General features: G+C 40.9%; 1 pseudogene; it reads left to right on the top strand.

Moving 5' to 3' along the window:
- Window positions 1-14,573: 14,573 nt before the first annotated feature.
- LOC118643842 lies at window positions 14,574-15,703 on the top strand (annotated as a pseudogene).
- Window positions 15,704-21,187: the final 5,484 nt, after the last annotated feature.

The following is a 21,187-nucleotide window of genomic DNA, read 5'->3' as shown; positions in this document are numbered from 1 at the left end:
TATCTAAAAATTTTATTTATTTATTTATTATTTTTATTTTCACCCGAGGACATTTTTTTGTTGTTGTTGTTCAGATAGAGCGGGAGGTAGAGAGAGGAAGAGAGAGAGAGAGAGAGAGAGAGAGAGAGAGAGAGAGAGAGACATCGATGTGAAAAGTACACATCGAGTGGCTGCCACCCACACAACCCAACCAGGGCTGGGGACAAACTGCAACCGAGGTACATGCCCTTAGCGGGAACCGAACCTGGGTCTCTCTGGACCACAGGCCGATGCTCTAACTGTTGAGCCAAACCAGCCAGGGCTCTATCTAAAAAATTAATGGAAGAGTATCCTTGGGTGAAAATGGACCCCACCCCCAAATAGAATATGTTGGAAGGCCCTGGCCACTGTGTCTCAGTGGTTAGAGTGTTGGTCCATGCACCAAAGGGACATGTACGTGGGTTGAAGGTTGGATTCCTGGACCCAGTCAGGGTGCATGTGGGAGACAACTAATTGATGAGAGAAACACATCAATTACTCCCCCTCCCTCCCTTTCACCTCTCTAAAATATATCAAAGGAAAAAATAACCTCGTGTGAGGATTAACAATAACAAAAAAGGAATACACTGGAAGGAATTAAAAGTAGATTGAATGAAGCAGAGGATTGGATCTGTGATTTGGAAGACAAGGTAGGAAAAAATACCCAATTAGAGCAGCAAAAAGAGAAAAGAATTATAAAGCAGGAGGATAGTTTAAGGGAACTCTGGGACAATATGAAACATAACAACATCCACATCATAGGGGTAATGAGAAGAAGAAAGTGTGCAAGTAACAGAGAAACTTTAAAGAAATAATGACAGAAAATTTAGCTAATCTGGTAAATGAAAAGGTCATACAAGTTCAGGAAGCACAGAGTCCCAATCAAGATGAACCTTAAGAGACCCGCACCAAGATACATCATACTTAAAATGAGAAATGTTGCCCTGGCTGGTTTGGCTCAGAAGTTAGAGTGTTGACCTGCAGACTGAAGGGTAGCAGGTTTGATTCCTAGTCAAGGGCATGTAACTGGGTTGCAGGTTTGATTCACAGCCCTGGTTGGGGTATGTACGGGAGGCAACCAATGGATGTATCTCTCTCACACTGATGTTCTCTCTCTCTCTCTCTCTCTCTCTCTCTCTCTCTCTCTCTCTTCCTCTTTCCCTCCCTCCCTCCCTCCCCACTCCCGCCCTTTCTCCCTCCCTCCCTCCCACTCTATCTAAAAGGCAATGGAAAAATATCCTTAGGTAAGGATTAACAACAATAACAACAACAAAAAGACAAATGTTAAAGACACAGAAAGAATCTTAAAGGTAGCAAGAAATAGAAAATTACCTATGAGGGAGTTCCCATTTAACAGTCAACTGGTTTCTCAACAGAAACACTTCAGACCAGAAGGGTTTGGAATGAAGTATTCAAAGTAATGAAGAGTGAGGACCTGAATCTAAGACAAGTTTATACAGTAAGGCTATCATTTAAAATTGAAGGCCAAATAAAAAACTTTCCAACACCCCCTCCTCCCCAAAAAAGTCTAAAGGAGTACATTTACCACCAAACCAGCACTGCTAGAAATGTTAAAGGGACTGCTGTACGAAGCAGAAATTGAGAGAGATGAACACAGGTGTAAAGAAATAAAGGCAAAGGAAGGAAGGAAGGAAGGAAGGAAGGAAGGAAGGAAGGAAGGAAGGAAGGAAGGAAGGAAGGAAGGAAGGAAGGAAGGAAGGAAGGAAGTAAATAAGTACCTATCAATAATAACCTTAAATGTAAATGAATTAAATGATCCAATCAAAAGACATAGGGTAGCTGAATGGATAAGAAAATATTGCCCTGGCCAGTTTGGTTCAGTGGTTAGAGTATTGGCCTGTGGAATGAAGGATCTAGGGTTCAATTTCAGGTCAAGGGCACATACCTGGGTTGCAGGTTTGATCCCTGGCCCTGGTTGGGGTCGTGTGGGAGGCAACCAATGGATGTGTCTCTCTCATATCAATGTTTCTCTCTCTCTCTCTCTCCCCCTCCCTCCCTTCCACTCTATCTAAAAATCAACAGAAAACTATCCTAGGGTGAGGATTAACAAACAAAAAAACAAACAAACAAAAAGAAGATTTGACCCACATATATGCTGTGTACAAGAGACCAATCTCAGAACAAAAGATTCACATAAAATAAAAGTGAAGGTATGGAAAAATATTCCATGCAATTGGAAATAAAAGAAAAATTTTGAGGTAGCAATACTCATATATGAGAAAACAGACTTCAAAACAAAGACCATAACAAGAGACAAAGGTTGCTACATAATACTAAAGGGATTGACCTAACAAAATATAAGCCTTGTAAACATATATGCACTCAATATAGGAGCACCTAAATATATTTTAAAAACGCTTGGTGGCCTTTAAGGTAGAGATTGAAGCAATACAGTCATAGTAAGGACTTTGATACCTACTGACATCACTAGATGGATCTTCCACACAGAAAAATCAAAGAAACAGCCACCTTAAATGACACACTAGATCAGATAGATTTAATTGATATTTACAGAAAATTTTATCATAAAGTGGCAGAATATACATTCTTCTCAAGTGCATATGGAACATTCTCAAAGATAGATCACATGTTAGGACACAAAACAAGTCTTTACAAGTTCAAGAAGACTGAAATCATATCAAGCATCTTTTCGGATCACAATGGCATAAAACTAGAAATCAACCATCATAAAAACACTCAAAAACACTTATACACATGGAGGTTAATAGTGTGTTATTAAATAATGAATGTGTTATCAATGAGATCAAGGAAGGAATAAAAAAATTCCTGGAAACAAATGAAAATGAACACATTAGAACCCAAAATCTGTGGGACACAGTGAAAGCATTCCTACGAGGGAAGTTCATAGCATTACAAGAAACAAAAAGAGGCAACAAAATTTCAGACATCATACACAACAGAATTTTCACTGATACAACACCTAAGGCAAGAGAAACAAAGGAAAAAATGAACACATGGGACTACATCAAACTAAAAACTTCTGCACAGCAAAAGAAACAACCATAAAAATGGAAAGGGAACCCACTGTATGGGAGACCATAATTGCCAATGATACATCAGATAAGGGGTTAATTTCCAAAATAGAGTGCTCATACAACTCAACAAAAGGAAGACAAAGAACCCAATTAAAAAATGGGCAGAGGACCTAAATAGACACCTCTCCAAACAGGACATACAAATGGCCAAGAGACATATGAAAAAATGCTCAATGCCACTAATCATCAGAGAGATACAAATTAAAACAACAATGAGGTATCACCTCACACCTGTCAGAATGGCCGCCATCAACAAATCACCAAACAACAAGTGTTGGCGAGGGTGTGGAGAAAAGGGGACTCTAGTACACTGCTGGTGGGAATGCAGACTGGTGCAACCACTATGGAAAACACTATGGTGTTACATCGAAAAGTTAAAAATTGAACTGCCATTTGACCCAGTGATCCCACTTCTAGGAATATACCTAACAAGCCTGAAACACCAATCAGAAAGAATATATGTACCCTTGTGTTCATAGCAGCACCATTTACAATAGCTAAGATTTGGAAACAACCCAAGTGTCCATCAGTAGATGAGTGGATAAAAAAGCTGTGGTACATGTACACAATGGAATACTATGCAGCCGTAAGAAAGATCTCTTATTTTTTGAGGGACCTGGAGGGACCTGGAGAGTATTATGCTAAGTGAAACAAGCCAAGCAGAGAAAGACAAATATCACATGATCTCACTTATTTGTGGAATATAATGAACTAAACAAACTGATGCACAAAATTGACCCAGAGATATAGAGGTGGGATACAGACTGACAAACCTCAGAGGAGGGGGTTTTTGGAGGGGAAGAGATAAAGCACAGAACTTATATGCATGTATGCATGACCAATGGACATAGACAACAAAGCTGGGGATGGGTCGGGTGGGTTTGGGGAGGAGGGTGTCAATGGGGGAAAAAGGAGAAACATCTAACAAAAATAAACAAACAAACAAACATAAATAAATAAATAATAATAAAGAAACAAGAAAAAGCTCTAACAAACTACCTAACACTACAACTAAAAGAGTTAGAAAGAGAACAGCAACAGAAGCCCGAGTAAGTAGAAGGAAGGAAACATAAAGATCAGAGCAGAAGTAAGTGACATAGAGAAAAACACAAACAAACAAAAACAATACAAAAGATCAATGAAACCAAGACCTGGTTCTTCGAAAATATAAACACGATTGATGAATATTTAGCCAGACTCACCAAGAAACAAAGAGAGGGTACCCAAATGAATAAAATCAGAAATGAAAGAAGCAATATAACAACTGACACCACAGAAATACAAAGGATTATAAGAAAATAATATGAGCAAGTATATGCTAACAAACTGGAAAATCTGGGCAAAATGGACAAATTCCTAGAATCATACAATCTTTCAAAACTCAATCAGAAGAATAAAAAAACCTGAATAGGCTGATAACAATTAATGAAATTGAAGCAGTAATAAAAAGAAACTCACAGCAAAGAAAAATACTGGGCCAGATGCACTTATAGGTGAGTTTTTCCAGATATTCAAAGAAGAACTAACACCTATTCTCAAACTATTCTAAAAAAAATTCAAGATGAGGAAAGACTTCCAAGCTCTTTTTACAAGGCCAGCATTATTCTGATTCCAAAACCAGATAAAAACACCAAAAAAAAAAAAAAAAAAGAAAAAAAAAGAAAGAAAGAAAGAAAGAAAAAAAAGAAAAAGAAAAGAAAGAAAATTAAAGTCTACTATCCCTGATAAACATAGATACTAAAATCCTCAACAAAATATTAGCAAATTGGATCCAGCAATACATTAAAATATCATATACCATGACCAAGTGAGATTTATCTCAGGGAAGGAAGACTAGTACAATATTTATAAATTAATAAATGTGATAGATCACAAACAAAATGAAGACTAAAAATCATATGATTATATCAATAGATGCAGAAAAAGCATTAAACAAAGTCCAGCACCCATTTACAATAAAAACTCTCAGTAAAGTGGAAATAGAGAGATTGCACCTCAACATAGTAAAGAGCATTTATGACAAACCTAAAGCCAATATCATATTCAATGGGCAAAAACTAAAAGTGTTTCCCATAAGAACAGGAACAAGATAGGGTTGTCGGCTTTCACCACTGTTATTCAACATAGTACCAGAACTCCTTGCCCCAGAGATCAGACAAGAAAATAAATAAATAAATAAATAAATAAATAAATAAATAAATAAATAAATGGCATCCAAATTGGAAAGGAGGAAGTAAAACTGTTATTATCTGCAGATGACACAATATTGTACATAGAAAACCCTAAAAACTACCAAAAACCTACTAGATTTAATAAATGAATTCAGAAAGGTAGCAGGACACAAAATTAACATCGGAAAATCAAGGGCATTTTTATGCACCTATAATTAACTCTCAGAAAGAGAAATAAAAAAAAGTAATTTATCATTTCAACAATAACAACAAAATACCACTAATCATCAGAGAGATGCAAATTAAAACCACAATGAATTATTACCTCACACCTGCCAGAATGGCTACCATCAACAAATCAATAAATGACAAAAACTGGCGAGGATGTGGAGAAAAGGGTATCCTAGAACACTGCTGGTGGGACTGCAGAGTGGTGCAGCCACTATGGAAAACAATATGGGCTTTGCTCAAAAAATAAAAAATTGAACTGCCATTTGACCCAGTGATCCCACTTCGAGGAATATATCCTAAGAATCCCGAAACACCAGTCAGAAAGAATACATGCATTCCTAGGTTCATAGCAGCGTTATTTATAATAGCTAAGATCTGGGAACAACTCCAGTATCCATCAGTAGACGAGTGGATAAAAAATAGCTGTGGTACATTTACACAATGGAACACTATGCAGCTGTGAAAAAGAAGGATCTCTTACCCTTTGAGACAGCATGGACCTGGAGATTATTTTGTTAAGTGAAAAAAGCCAGTCAGAGAAAGACAAACATCACATGATCTCACTTATATGTGGAATCTAAGGAACAAAATAAACTAATGAACAAAGTAAATCCACAGCCATGGAAGCATGGAACAGATTGACAGATCTCAGAGGGAAGGTGGGAAGGAGGGCAGGAAAAGATTAATAAAAAAACTTATGCATAGCCCATGGACACAGACAATAGGTGAAGGCCTAGGGTAGGATGGGAGAAGGGTGGAGGGTACAAATTGGGGGCAATGGGGGACATCTGTAATACTCTCAACAATAAAATTAGATTAAAAAATAAACAAAAAAACAAAGGCCATAACAAGAGACAAAGAAGGTGACTACATAATACTAAAAGGAACAATCTAACAAGAAAGTTTAACCCTAGTGAACATAAATGCACTCAATATAGGAGAATCTAAATATATAAAAGAACTCTTGGTGAACTTTAAGGGAGAGTTTGACAGAATCTAATCATTGTAGGGGACTTTAACACCCCAATGACATCACTGGATAGATCTTCCAGACAAAAAATCAACAAGGAAACAGCCACCTTAAATGACACACTAGATCAGATGGATTTAATTGCTATTTACAAAATAAACTGATGAATAAAATAGATCCAGAGACATGGATGCATGGAAGAGACTGACAGATCCCAGAGTGGATGGGTGGAGTGGATGGGAAGAGATTAACCAAAGAACATATATGCATAGCCCATGGACACAGACAATAGTGTGGGAAAACCCTGGGGTGGGGATGGGGCTGAGTGGAGGAGGGGGGGGATGGGGAGAAATTGGGGATATCTATAATACCGTCAACAATAAATAAAAAACAAAACAAAATAAAAAATAATAAACACAACAAATAAAAAGTGTAAAAAGTATATCAAAAGTGAGCTGATGAAAATTTAGAGTTTGGTTTTCTTTCGCTTGGTTAAATTGACAAAGTTTTCTTGGACTGTGGGTTTGCTCCTGTAAGATATTGTAACAAGTTTGCTGCCTTGAATGCACAGATTCTGTTTTATTAAAATAATTTTCTGGCCAGCCAGTGTAGCTCAGAGGGTAGAGAGCATCGGCCGTGTACTGAAGGGTCTCCCGTTCGATTCCAGGTCAAGGGTAAGTACTTGAATTGCAGGTTCCACCCCCGCCCCACTGGGAACGCTTTCAGGAGGCAACCAATTGATGTGTCTCTCTCACATCGATGTTTCTCACTGTCTCTCCCCCTCCCTCCCTCCCTTCCACTCTCTCTGCAAAAAAAATAAATGGAAAAAATATCCTCAGGTGAGGATTAACAAAATAAATAAATAAATAAATAAATAAACAAACAAACAAACAAATAAATAAATAAATAAATAAATAAATACTTTTCTGTGTTTTGTGTTGTCTTATAAGGTCTTTAATTACTTAAGAAAATTGAATCTTCTCAATGTAAAAGCTAACCTATATTTGAAATGTCCAAACTGACTTCATAAAAAGTCCACTGATGCACTGGCCAATTTGGCTTAGCAGTTAGAGCATTGGCCCCCAGACCAAAGAGTTGCAGGTTCGATTCTGGTCTGGGGCATGTATCTCGGGTGCAGTTCAGACCCTGGTCCTGGTTGGGGTCATGCAGGAGGCAACAAATACATGTGTCTCTCTCATATAGATGTCTCTCTCTCTCTCTCTCTCTCTCTCTCTCTCTCTCTCTCCCACCCTCCCTCCCTCCCTTCAACTCTGACTAAAGATACATGGAAAAAGTATCCTCGAGTGAGGATTTAAAAAAAAACAGTCATCCCAGCCAGTGTGGCTAAGTGGTTGAGCTTCAACCTATGCACCAAGAGGTCCCTGGTTTGATTCCCGGTCAGGGCACATGCCCAGGTTGTGGGCCCAATCTCCAGTGGGGGGCACGCCGGAGGTGGCCAATGGATGTTCTCTTTCTTATTTTATTTTATTTATTTTTTTGGTATGTGCCCCTAGCGGGAACCAAACCCGGGACTCTGGTCCACAGGCAGACGCTCCAACCACTGAGCCAAACTGGTCAGGGCTCAATGTTCTCTTTCATTGATGATTCATGTTTCTAATTTTCTTCTTCTTCCTTCCTCTCTCTCTAAAATCAATAAAAGAAAACAAAAGTCAGCAGAAAAAAAAACCTCTATAGATTGTGGCATATGTGGCTGAAGCTCATTCTGCTTCTCTTAAATGACACCTCAGTGCCGTATTTTTGCCATCTTGATGTCCTTGTAATATGGCAATTATCTGCTCTCCACTCAGGGAAATTAAGATGGGTAAACAACAGATACTTTCTCTCTTGGATACACCTGTGCCTTTCCCTTCCCCCAGGGTGGTCCCTTTCCCTTTCTCTCAACTAAGCTTCAAGGGCCCTTCTTTGGCTTCTGTAAGTTGTTTGCTGAGCCTATGCAACCCAACTGACTCACTTCTACTACCTCCCTAACTTAAAAATTTTTTATTTATTTATGTTCTTACAGATACCCCCCCCCCCACTGACACTCTCCTCCCCACTCCTGTCCTACCCCCACCTTCACAGTATTGTTGTCTGTGTCCATTGGTTATGCATATATGCATATACATTCTTTGCTTTATCTCTTCCTGCTCTTCTTCACCCCCCAGGTTTGTCACTCTGTTCCCTACTTCTATGTCTCTGGGTCTATTTTGTTCATCTGCTTATTTTATTCACCATATTCCACAAATAAATGAGATCATGTGATATTTGTCTTTCTCTGATTGGATTATTTTACTTAGCATAATATTCTCCAGGTCCCTCCATATCATCTCAAAAGGTAAGAGATCTTTCTTCCTAATAGCTGCATAGTATTCCATTGTATATATGTACCACAGCTTTTTTATCCACTTATTTACTAATGGGCACTTGGGCTGTTTCCAGATTTTAGCTATTGTAAATAGTGCTGCTATGAACATAGGAGTGTATATACATTCTTTCTGATTGGTGTTTCAGGCTTCTTAGGATATATTCCCAAAAGTGGGATCACTGGGTCAAATGGCAGTTCAATTTTTAATGTTTTTTTAAATCCTCACCTGAGGACACTCTTGCATTTATCTTCAGATAGAGCGGGAGGGAGAGAGGGAGGAAGAGAGAGAGAGAAACATCAATGTGAGGGAGGCACATCAGACTGGTTGCCACCCATACAACCCCAACTGGGGCCGGGGACAAATTGCAACTATGGTATGTGCCCTTAGCAGGAACTGAATCCGGGTCTCTCTGGTCCGTGGGCCGATGCCCTAACTGCTGAGCCAAACCGGCCAGGGCTCAATTTTTAATTTTTTGAGAAAACTTCATATTGTTTTCCATAGCATAGTGGCTGCACCAGTCTGCATTCCCACCAGCAGTGTACTAGAGTCTCCTTTTCTCCACACCCTCACCAGAACTTGTTTGATGATTTGTTGATGATAGCCATTTTGGCAGGTGTGAGGTGATAGATATCTCATTGTGGTTTTAATTTGCATCTCTCTGATGATTCGTGACATTGAGCATTTTTTCATATGTCTCTTGGCCATTTGTATGTCCTATTTGGGGAAGTGTCTATTCAGGTCCTCTGCCCATTTTTATTGGATTATTTTCTTCCTTTTGTTGAGTTGTATGAGTTCTTTGTATATTTGGAAATTAACCTCTTATCCGATGTATCATTGGCAATTATGTTCTCCCAAACACTGGGTTCCCTTTTCATTTTTATTTTATTTTATTTTTCTTTATTGATTTTAGAGAGAGAGGAAGGGAGAGGAGAGAGAGGTAGGAACATCAATAAGAGAGAATATTGATTGGCCCCTACTTCATGCCCCTTACTGAGGATTTGGCCTGAAACCTGGGCATGTGCCCTGATCAGGAATTGAACCAGTGACCTCTTGGTGCATGGGTCGATGCTCAGCCACTGAACCACATTGGCCAGGCTCCCTTTTCTTTTTGATGCTGTTTTTTGTTTGTTTGTTTGTTTTTTTGTTTTGTTTTTTTTTGTGTTTTTTTTTTTTCTGTGTAGAAGTCTTTTAGTTTGATGTAGTCCCATTTATTAATTTTTACCTTTGTTTCTCTTGCCCTAGATGATGTATCAGTGAAAATTCTATGTGTGGTGTCTGAGATTTTGCTGCCTACATTTTCTTCTAGGATTTTTATGGTTTCACAAGTTACATTTAAGTCTTTTTATCCATTTTGAGTTTATTCTTGTGTATGGTGTAAGTTGCATGTACCTGTCCAATTTTCCCAATACCCTTTGTTGAAGAGACTGTCTTTACTCCATTGTATGCTTTTGCCACCTTTATCAAGTATTGATTGAGCATAATGGCTTGGGTCAATTGCTGGGTTCTCTGTTCTGTTCTATTGATTTCTATGCCTATTCTGGTGCCAGTACCAGGCTGTTTTGATTATAATGGCTTTATAGTATAACGTGATATTTGGAATTATGATCTCTACAACTTTGTTCCTCTTTTTCAAGATTGCTGTATCTATTCAGGGTCTTTTTTGATTCCATCTAAACTTTTGGAGTATTTGTTCTAAATCTGTGAATTATGTTGTTGGTATTTTTTTTTAATCCTCACCCAAGGATCCCTTTTTCCATTTTTTATCTTCAGGTAGAGTGGGGGGGGGGGAGTAGAGAGAGAGAGAACCGTCGACGTGAGAGGGACAAATCAATTGGTTGCCTCCTGCACTACCCTGACAGGGCCAGAGACTGAACTGCAAACTGAGGTACGTGCCCTTGATTGTAATCGAACCTGTGACTCTTTGGTCCATGGGCCGACGCTCCACCGCTGAACCAAACCAGCCAGTGGTGTTGTTGGTATTTTAATGGGGATTGCACTGAATCTATAGGTTGCTTTAGTTAGTGCGGACATTTTAATGATGTTGATTCTTCCAATTCATGAACAGGGCATATGCTTCCACTTTAAAGAAAACATTTTTTTCTTTATTGATTTTTCTTAGAGAAGAAGGGAGAGTGAGAGAGAGATGGAAACACTGATGAGAGAGAACATCGATGGGTTGCCTCCTACATGTCCCCCACTGGGGTTCTGGCCCACAACCTGGGCATGTGACCTGACTGGCAATCAAATAGATGACCTCTTGGTGCATGGGTCAACACTCAACCAGTGAGCCACAGCAGCCGGGCTATGCTTCCACGTTTTAATTTCTTCCTCTATTTTTTTTCAATGTCCTGTAGTTTTCAGAGTACAGGTCTTTTACCTCCTTGGTTAAGTTTATTCCCAGGTATCTTAATTTTTTTTTTTTTTGCAATGGTAGATGGGATAGATTTTTTAGTTTCTCTTTCTGTGTTCATTATTGGTGTATAAAAATGTCAATGAGACATCAAAATTACAACTAAACTACAGAACAACCATCATTTGGAACTGCCTGAAAATGAGCTTAATGGAAGTCCTACAACTACAAAATTAAAGAAGCAGCCCCATTGAGACTGGTAGGAGGGGCAGAGGTGCAGATGGGCTGGTCCCACAACCAGGTGTAGTGGTTAAAAACCAGGAGGGCTACCTCAGCTGGGAAGGTCCTCCGTGAGGAGCAAGGGGACCTCATCCCTCACCAGGCACCCAGCTCAGGGTTCCAGTGCCAGGAAGAGAAATCCCCATAACTTCTGGTTGTAAAAACCAGCCGGAACTGAGGCTGAGGGAGGCTGAGGCTTCGGGAGCCCCAGGCAATTCCTTTTAAAGGTCCCATGCACGGACTTACTCGAACTTACTCTCTCTGAGCTCCAGCGCAGAGGGAAGGCAGCCTGAAAGGCACCAGAGACATATGAGGAAGAACTGAGTTGTTTGGGACGAGGCCCAGAGAAGCAGCTTTCTCCTGGCAGATGTGCTGGGGGAAGCTGTTGTTCTTTTGGTGAGCCCTTCCCCCATGAGGCCGGCAGATGGGCACCATATCTAGTACTCCAGATACCTGACTTATACTGTTTGCCCTGCCCTGGTGATTCCCTGAATCCCTGCCCCATCCACATTTTGGTTCCACCCAAGCTGTTTCCAGTGCCTTTACCATAGGATTGGCCTGTTTTGCCTCCTGCTTCATATTTTCCTAAATTCTCTCAAACTAGCAGCATATGGCCACACAGAGTCCCCTACCTCTTGTTAAGTGGCCCCAGGACTGGCACTAGAAGCATCCAGCCTTGGCTGACAGCTTGGTTTTGCCTGGACATGTCCAAGTTCAGCTCAAGAAGCAGCCATCAGCTGATCACTTTGTACGTTATGCCTGGTGGCCCCAGGTAGAACACAGGCAGTGGCTGACCTTGCCCCAGAGCCAGCACACCCAGTGGACAGCTTCAAACAACATTGAAGCACCACCAGCCAACCACCTTCACAAGTGACACACTCAAGGAATGGACTCAGTGGGTACCATAGCCCTGCTGAAGTAAGTCTTGCTCAGTGTGGTGGGTCCCTGCACAGCTGATCATCCAAGGCAGTCAGAGGTTGGTGGTTAGTAGGCACAGCCAGTCCCTGCAGCTGATCAGCCTGCATAAAACCCTCCCATCGATGTGTCAATGGCAATCAAGACTCAATTACAGCAGAAGGGTGTAAAGTCTACACAAGGGGTACACCTTGAGGGCCCAGCTGGGTGACCAGGGAGGCTGTACCACTGGACCCTAAGGACAGCTACTACAACAGGCCACCCTAGGAAGCGTAGGAGACATAGCAACTCTACCTAATACATAGAAACAAACACAGGGAGGCAGCCAAAATGAGGAGACAAAGAAACATGTCCCAAATGAAAGAACAGAACAAAACTCCAGGAAAAGCACTAAATGAAATGGAGATAAGCAATCTTAACAGATGCAGAGTTCAAAATACTGCTTATAAGGATGCTTAATGAACTTAGTGAGAATTTCAAGGAACTTTGTGAGAATGTCAAGGAACTTAGTGAGGACCTCAAGAGCATAATAAAGGACCAGTCAGAAATGAAGGATACACTAACTGAAATAAAGAATAATTTACAGGATGAAAAGCAAGAACCTACAACCGAGATTACTCTATCCTGCAAAGCTATCATTTAGAATCGATGGACATATAAAGAGTTTCCCAGACAAGAAAAAGCTACAGGAGTTCACCATCACCAAACCATTATTATATGAAATGTTGAAGGGTCTTCTTGAAGAAAAAGAAGATAAAAAAATATGAATAAACAAAATGGCAATAAATACATATCTATTGACAATTGAATCTACAAACAAACTGAGCAAGCAGAACAGAAACATTCTCATAGATACAGAGAACATTTTGCTGGTTGCCAGATGGGAGGGGGGGTTGGGAGAATGGGTGAAAAAGGTGAAGGGATTAAGAAGTACAAGTAGGTTGTTAGACTGACAAACCTCAAATGGAAGGGGGGAGGTGGGGCGGGAAGAGAGAAACCAAAGAACTTATATGCATAACCAATAGACACTGACAATAGTGTGGGGAAGGCAGGAGGGAGGTGGGAGTGGGTAGGAGGGGTCAAGGGGGGAAAAAAGGAGGGACATCTGTAAATCATTCAATAGTAAAGTGTAAAAAGAAAATAAAATGCCACTAATTTTTGGATGTTGATTTTTTAAAAAATATTTTTTCTTTATTGCCTTGAGAGAGAGAGAAGGGAAAGGCAGAGAGAGATAGAAACATCGATGAGAGAGAACACTGATGAGAGAGAACATCAATAGGCCGCTTCCTGCATGACCCCTGATGGGGATCTGGCCCATAATCTGGGCATGTGTCCTGACCGGGAATCGAACCGGCGACCTCTTGGTGCATGAGTTGATGCTCAACCATGGAGCCACACTGGCTGGACTGGATGTTGATTTTGTATCCTGCTACTTTGCCAAATTCATTTATTAAATCTAATAGGTTTTTGGTGGCATCATTAGGGTTTTCTACATACAATATCATGTCATCTGTGAATAATGACAGTTTCACTTCCTCCTTTCCAATATGAATGGCTTTTATTATTTCTTCTGGTCTAATTTCTATGGCTAAGACTTCCAGTACTATGTTGAATAGAGAGAGAGAGAGAGAGAAACATCGACGTGAAAGGGACACATTAAGTGGCTTCCACCCACAAAACCCAGCCAGGGCCGGGGATAAACTGCAACTGAGGTAAGCTCCCTAAGCGGGAAACGAACCCGGGTCTCTCTGGACTGCAGGCTGACGCTCTAACCGCTGAGCCAAACCAGCCAGGGCTTGTTCCTTTTCTTAAGGGAAATGCTTTTAGTTTTTGCCCATTGAGTATGATGTTTGCTGTAGGTTTGTCATATATGGCCTTTATTATGTTGAGGTATGATCCTTCTATTTCCACTTTGCTGAGAGTTTTCTTTTTATCAAAAATTGGTGCTGGATTTTGTTAAATGCTTTTTCAGCATCTATTGATATGATCATATGATTTTTATCTTCCAGTTCGTTTATGTCGTATATCACATTTATTGATTTGTGAATATTGTATCAGCCTTGCATCCCCGTGATAAATCCCACTTGGTCATGGTATATAGTTTTTAAAAATATATCGTTGGATTCAATTTGCTAAACTTTTGTTGTATCGGGTTGTCGCTGACTTCCTGGGCCTGGACACCTGCTGCCTGCGGAGATGCCGAAGATCAAGTGAGGGGTGAGTGACCATTGCCTCGCTGAGAGCTGAAGGGTGCCTGAGGCTGCCTTAAGACCAACTGATATAGTGCTGGAAGTTGGACCTGGAACTGGCAGTATGACTGTTAAGTTGCTAGAAAAGGCAAAAAAGGTAATTGCCCATGAACTTGACCCAAGGCTAGAAGCCGAACTGAGCAAAAGCGTTCAGGGCACACCGTTGGCCAACAAACTTCAAGTAATGATGGGTGATGTGCTGAAAACAGATTTGCCATTCTTTGATGCTTGTGTGGCAAAATTATCAGATAACTTCTCCTTCTGTCTTTAAGCTGTTGCTGCACTGACCTTTTTTCAGAGGTGCTATACTTATGTTTCAAAGAGAATTTCCTCTCCGACTGGTTACAAAACCTGAAGATAAGTTATACTGCAGACTCTCAATTAATGCACAGCTGTTGTCCTGGCCAGTTTGGCTTAGCGGTTAGAGCGTTGGCCCATGGACCAGAGAGTCTCGGGTTTGGTTCTTGCTAAGAGCATGTATGTCGGTTGCAGTTTGTCCCTGGCCTAGTTGGGGTTGTGTAGGTAACAACCAGTAGATGTGTTTCTCTCTCTCTCTCTGTCTCCCTCTCTCCCTCCCACTTTATCTGAAGATAAATGCAAAAAATGTCCTCGGGTGAGGATAAATAAAATAAAATAAAATAAAATAAAAATAAATATGTTAAAAAAAATACACAGCTGTTAGCATGTGTGGACCATCGAATGAAAGTTGGAAAGAATAACATCAGACCACCACCCAAGGTAGAATCCAATGTTGTAGGAATAGAACCTAAGAACCAGCCACCGCCTACCAATTTTCAAGAATGGAATGACCTAGTAAGGATCACCTTTATTAGGAAAAACAAGACACTGTCTGCTGCATTTAAGTCAGGTGCAGTACAGCAGCTATTGGAAAAAAACTACAGAATTCACTATTTAGTCCATAGTACTGTAATACCAGAAGATTTCAGCATAGCAGATAAAATACAGCAAATCCAAACCAGCACAGGTTTTAGTGACAAGCGGGCCCGTTCTATGGACATAGATGACTTCATCAGATTGATACATGGATTCATTGCAGAAGGTATCCATTTTTCTTAGTTATCTGGAAAACAGAATTTTTCAAACTCAACAAAAGAAACTGGAATTATATATTTTTAATAATTTAATAATTTTTCTCCACTGAGACATTGTGCTTGACTATTTTTGATTTAATGCTACTGTTGTTACCAGTTATTACTCTGAATTTCTTAAGGTAATTAAGTAAGTCAATTTAAGTACCCATGGTGTTTTGGTTTTGGTTTGTTTTTAATGCCAAACACAGGGCAGGGTCCAATTACACATGATAATCTTCAAGCCCAATAGCCGCATTCACGCACAACTTGACACTTAAACTTATAATTTCTAACATGTTATTGTGTAAAGATGTTCTCTTCTATTTTCTCTGTTATATATTACTGTGAAGCCCTCTTTAGGCCTTTGTTCCTCAGCTGTAAAGTTGAAGTGCTTAACTGAGTCATATATTCACCATACTCTTACTTCTTGTTGTTCATGTGTACAGTAAAACAATTTCCTTATGATGTTTCAATTTTCTCTGTTTATTCTATACAACTTCTATCACTGACTACCCCTTTAAGCTATCCTGCAGCATCACAGTTACATCGGGGTTCTGGGAAAGCTTGAGCCTGCTTCTGAGGCCATGTGGTGCCAGACAATTTACTTCTGGGTATGATTCCTTACCTGTAAAATGAGAATGCTCAATTAGAATGTAAAATGAATTATAAGACTGGAAGTTTTTCCTTGGGAAGAGTCATAGGTTTAACAAAATTTACAAAGGTTTGCCCTGGCCAGTTTGGCTCAGAGGTTAGAGCGTCGGCCTGCAGACCAGAGAGTTCTGGGTTTGGTTCCTGCTAAGGGCACGTACCTTGGTTGCAGTTTGTCCTCACTCCGATTGGGGTCCTGTGGGTGGCAGCCAGTTGATAAGTCTCTCTCACATCGATGTTTCTCTTTCTCTCTTCCTCTCTCTCTACCTCCCTCTCTGTCTGAAGATAAATGCAAAAATGTCCTCAGGTGAGGATAAAAAATTTTTTTTTCCCCCAAAGCTTTTGGAAATCAAAATGTAATTTAAAATATCTGCCCATCGCCCTGGCCAGTTTGGCTCAGTGGTTAGAGCATTAGCCTGCGGTCCAGAGAGACCCGGATTTGGTTCCCGCTAAGGGCACGTACCTCGGTTGCAGTTTGTCCCTGGCCCTGGTTGGGTTGTGCAGGTGGTGACCACTCCATGTGTCCCTTTCACATCGATGTTTCTCTCTCTCTCTCTCTCTCTCTCTCTCTCTCTCTCTCTCTCCCCCTCCCACTCTATGTGAACAAAAAATGGAAATATGTCCTCGGGTGAGGATGAAAAAAAAAATCTGCCCATCAACTTCATAACAAACAAAAAGACTCAACCAGTAATTTTCCCACAAGAACAAGCTCCCAATATTCCTTTAAATTCTGGATGATTAAAATTTGCAGTACTTTTTCATATACCTCATGTTTAGTTTTCAGCTATTTTTTAAATGTAAGGTTGAGAATGTCAATAGATGTCATAACCACATCTTTAATTAGCTATGTTTAATTTTATCTATTTTTTTATCCTCACCTGAGGACATTCCTTGATATTTTATTTAGATAGAGTGGGAGGGAGAGAGAAACATCAACGCGAGAGGGACACATCAAGTGGTTGCTGCCCACACGATCCAACCAGGGCGGGGGGGTGGGGGTGCAATTGAGGTAGCGCCCCCAGCGGGAACCAAACCCGGGCCTCTCCAGACCACAGGCCGATGCTCTAACCGCTGAGCCAAACCGGCCAGGGCTAATTAGCTATGTTTAAATCATTATCGATATAATACTAATTGTTAATGTCCTTGAATAAAAAGTTATATAAATAAATAAATAAAATGTTGTTGTATCTCCCTTTCTTTTTTCTTTTTTTTTTTTTTTATCCTCACCCGAGGATATTTTTCCATTTTTTGTACAGATAGAGTGGGAGGGAGAGAGAGAGAGAAACATCGATGTGAAGGGACACATCGAGTGGCTGCCACCCACACGACCAACCAGGGCCGGGGACAAACTGCAACCAAAGTACGTGCCCTTAGCGGGAACCGAACCCGGTCTCTCCGGACCGCAGGCCAACGCTCTAACCGCTGAGCCAAACTGGCCAGGGCTCCCTAACTTTCTAAATAAACTTTGTCTTATAATTTGAAAAAGAAGAAATAGATGGGTAAACAATGATTGTAAGTTAACCAGTTGGGGTAATGGGAAACCCAAGCAGCCTTGATTCTTCCTGGCTCCCTGGCAAACCTCATTTTTATTTTGTTCTTGTTTTTGTATTTCTTCATGTACCATACAGCACGTAAGCTGGACTTTATTCAACCGTCACTTAGTATGGGTTATCAATATTTTCTTGCTGTTGTGTGTATATTTTCTGGATGGGTTGAATGAAGCCTTCTCTGTTTCAAGGTTGATGCTCTCATAGTAACAGAGAAATTGTTAGAAAATGTGTTTCCCACTTGGGGTATATACCTTCCAACCACTTCTTCAAAGCTATTTACGTAGCTCCACTATATGCTGTGGGATGGTGGTTCAGGACCTGTCACTGTTTCACTGTTTTTCTTCCTGACCTTTGTGAAATGGCTCATTATATTGATGACATAATGATAAGCCATGAAGATCTGCCTCTGCTGCAGGAAACCTTGCAGGCTTTACTGGATCATCTACAACAGAAAGCATGGGCAATGAATAAGCAGAAAATTCTAGGTCTGGGCCCTGCAGGAGAGTCCTTTGGAGTCATATGGTTGGGTAAGACCCTCATTGTCCCTGAGGCTGTCATAGACAAGAAAGCCTACCAAATACTAAAAAATATGAAAGGAGTACAGCCTTTTGTGAGAATTTAGGGGTGCTGGTGAACATTTATTCTCCACTTAGCACATATATTTTGCTCCTTATATTGCCTAGTTAAGAAGGGACATATAGCCCTGGCCGGTTTGGCCCAGTGGTTAGAGTGTCGGCCCATGGACCAGACAGGCCCGGTTTGATTCCTGCTAAGGGCATGTACCTCGGTTGCAGTTTGTCCCTGGCCCCAGTTGAAGTTGTGTGGGTGGGAACTAGTTGATGTGTCTCTCTCAAATCGATGTTTCTCTCTGTCTCTCTCTTCCTCCCCCTCTCTCCCTCCCTCTATCTGAAGAAAAATGCAAAAAAAACAAAAACAAAAACAAAAACAAACAAACAAACAAACAAAAAATAACACACACACACACACACACACACACACACACACACAGAAGGTACATATATGGGATTGGGGCACCAAACAATAAGCTGCTTTTGAGAAAGCAAAAATGCTGGTCCAACAGATTAATGCCCTTGGAATTTCCCAGGCTGGGTTGCCATTTGAATCAGATATTTGAATAACCCCAGAAGGCATGTGCAAAAACAGCAAAAGAAGCAAGTGCCCCTTAGATTTTGGTCCCAATAGTGGAAGAGGGCAGAAATCAGATACACCTTGATACCACTGACTTGCCTCTGCCCTGGCTCGGACTCCAATGCTGACTAGGTGGCATGCCTACTATAGCAGAGGAGTACTTTGTCAAATAGCCCTTTGTCTCTAGAGATGCAGCAACTATTAGGTTCTGTTAAATATATAGACCCTCCAAATTCTCCTGCTCCATCCCTGGGTCAGACCTTATAGCCTGGGAAGAAGGAATAGGGGAACTTGCTGGCACTTGGTATACTAATAGCTCTAGCTAGGGTAATTCATCTACCTTGACTGCAGTTGCCATTCAGTTGTCCATTGACACTATTTGGATGGCAAGGGAGCAAACCACAATAGTCAGTGGGTTGAATTAAGAGCTGTGTGGTTGGTATCACACATGAACCTTGGCCACTGATCCTGTGTACTGACACTTGGGTATTTTGCAGGGATTTACTTTATGGCTTGGACAATGGAAATGGAGGGGTGGATGATTATGAAGAAATATTTTGGGGACAAGAGATTTGGAAAGATAGTTGGGGCTTGCTTACAAGAGCCTGGGGAAGATCTTGGTATCTTCCATGTGCCTGCCCATAAGGCATCTACACCTCCAGGTAACCAGGAAGCAGATGCCTTGGCAAAAATACATGCTTTAGCAACTGAGTGGTCAGTTGACACCACAGATTGGGTACACTGGAAGAGTGGGCCTGATAGTGCCCAAATGGGATGGTGCATAGCTAAGGAGGCAGAGTTGCCTTTAACATACAGTGATCTGGTCAATACAATTATTGAATGCAGGTTCCATCTCCCATATAACAGGCAGCTGGGTTTGTTAGAATGAAAAAATAGTGTTCTTAAAAGATAAAATTACTAACTTGAAAACCAACTTTGCCAGGTATACAAAGGTGTTTTCCCAAGTGTAAATACACTTAAATGACCATCTTGTGGGGCCTATTGCTCTATATTCCAGGCTGGGAACTCAAATGAGCCACCTAATGTGGTAAAGGTGTGGGAAACAAAGGACACTGTAAGAGTCTTGATGCTTGCCACGGACCAGTGGGCCACGATACTGAGAGTAGCAGACCCTATTGTCCCTGGAGTGCAGACCATTTACTGGAATCTGCTATGGGATGTTATGCTGGAATGGGTTGGTTACTTCATGCCCCTGGGGGACAGAATCTGCTCAGTCTCCCATAGGACCTTGTCATCCTAATGCAGTTGGGACCCATGGAGACAGGCTATATGTGGACTGGTACATGCATCATTGAAAGAGGGGAGAAGGTAGGGGTCCTGATCTAATATATTCCTCCCCTATATACCTTCTTTTATTTTTATTTTTTTATCCTCACCCGAGGACATTTTTGCATTTATCTTCAGATAGAGCGAGAATGAGGGGGGGGGGTAGAGAGAGAGAAACATTGATGTGAGAGAGACACATCAACCACTTGCCACCCACACGACCCTAACCAGGGCTGGGGACAAACCGAGGTACATGCCCTTAGTGGGAACTGAACCCGGGCTTCTCTGGTCTGTGGGCCGATGTTCTAACTGCTGAGCCAAACTGGCCAGGGCCCTATTCACCTTCTTATAACAGAGAGCACCACTTCATCCTGACCAACAAATATAGTTTACAAAGCTGGGCCAGGTTCCAAACACTATGGCTACATTAATATCTGAAGATCAGCCTATGAGTGTAATTCTCATAGATCTCCCAATTCAAGTTCCTAGTAAATATTTGTCTCTCTGAACTTGTAGCTGTTTCTGTAGCATTCAGTTATAGGGATGTGTGTGTGTGTGTGTGTGTGTGTGTGCCTGTGCCATTATCCAAATTGAATGTGGTGTTCTTTTTTTTTTTTAATTTTTAAATTAATTAATTAATTAATTAATTATTGTTACCTATGTTTCTCCCTTTTCCCCCACTGATTCCACCCTTCTTCTCCCTCCCTGCCCTGTCCCCAGCTTTGTTGTCCATGTCCATCGTTCATGCATACATGTATATAAGTTCTGTGGTTTATCTCTCCCCCACCACCCCCTCTTCTGGGGATTGTCAGTCTGTACCCAACTTCCATGTCTCT

Source organism: Molossus molossus, unplaced genomic scaffold, assembly GCF_014108415.1.
Source record: "Molossus molossus isolate mMolMol1 unplaced genomic scaffold, mMolMol1.p scaffold_m16_p_4, whole genome shotgun sequence".
NCBI classification, from domain to species: domain Eukaryota; kingdom Metazoa; phylum Chordata; class Mammalia; order Chiroptera; family Molossidae; genus Molossus; species Molossus molossus.
This window is presented reverse-complemented; position numbering and strand designations above follow the sequence as displayed.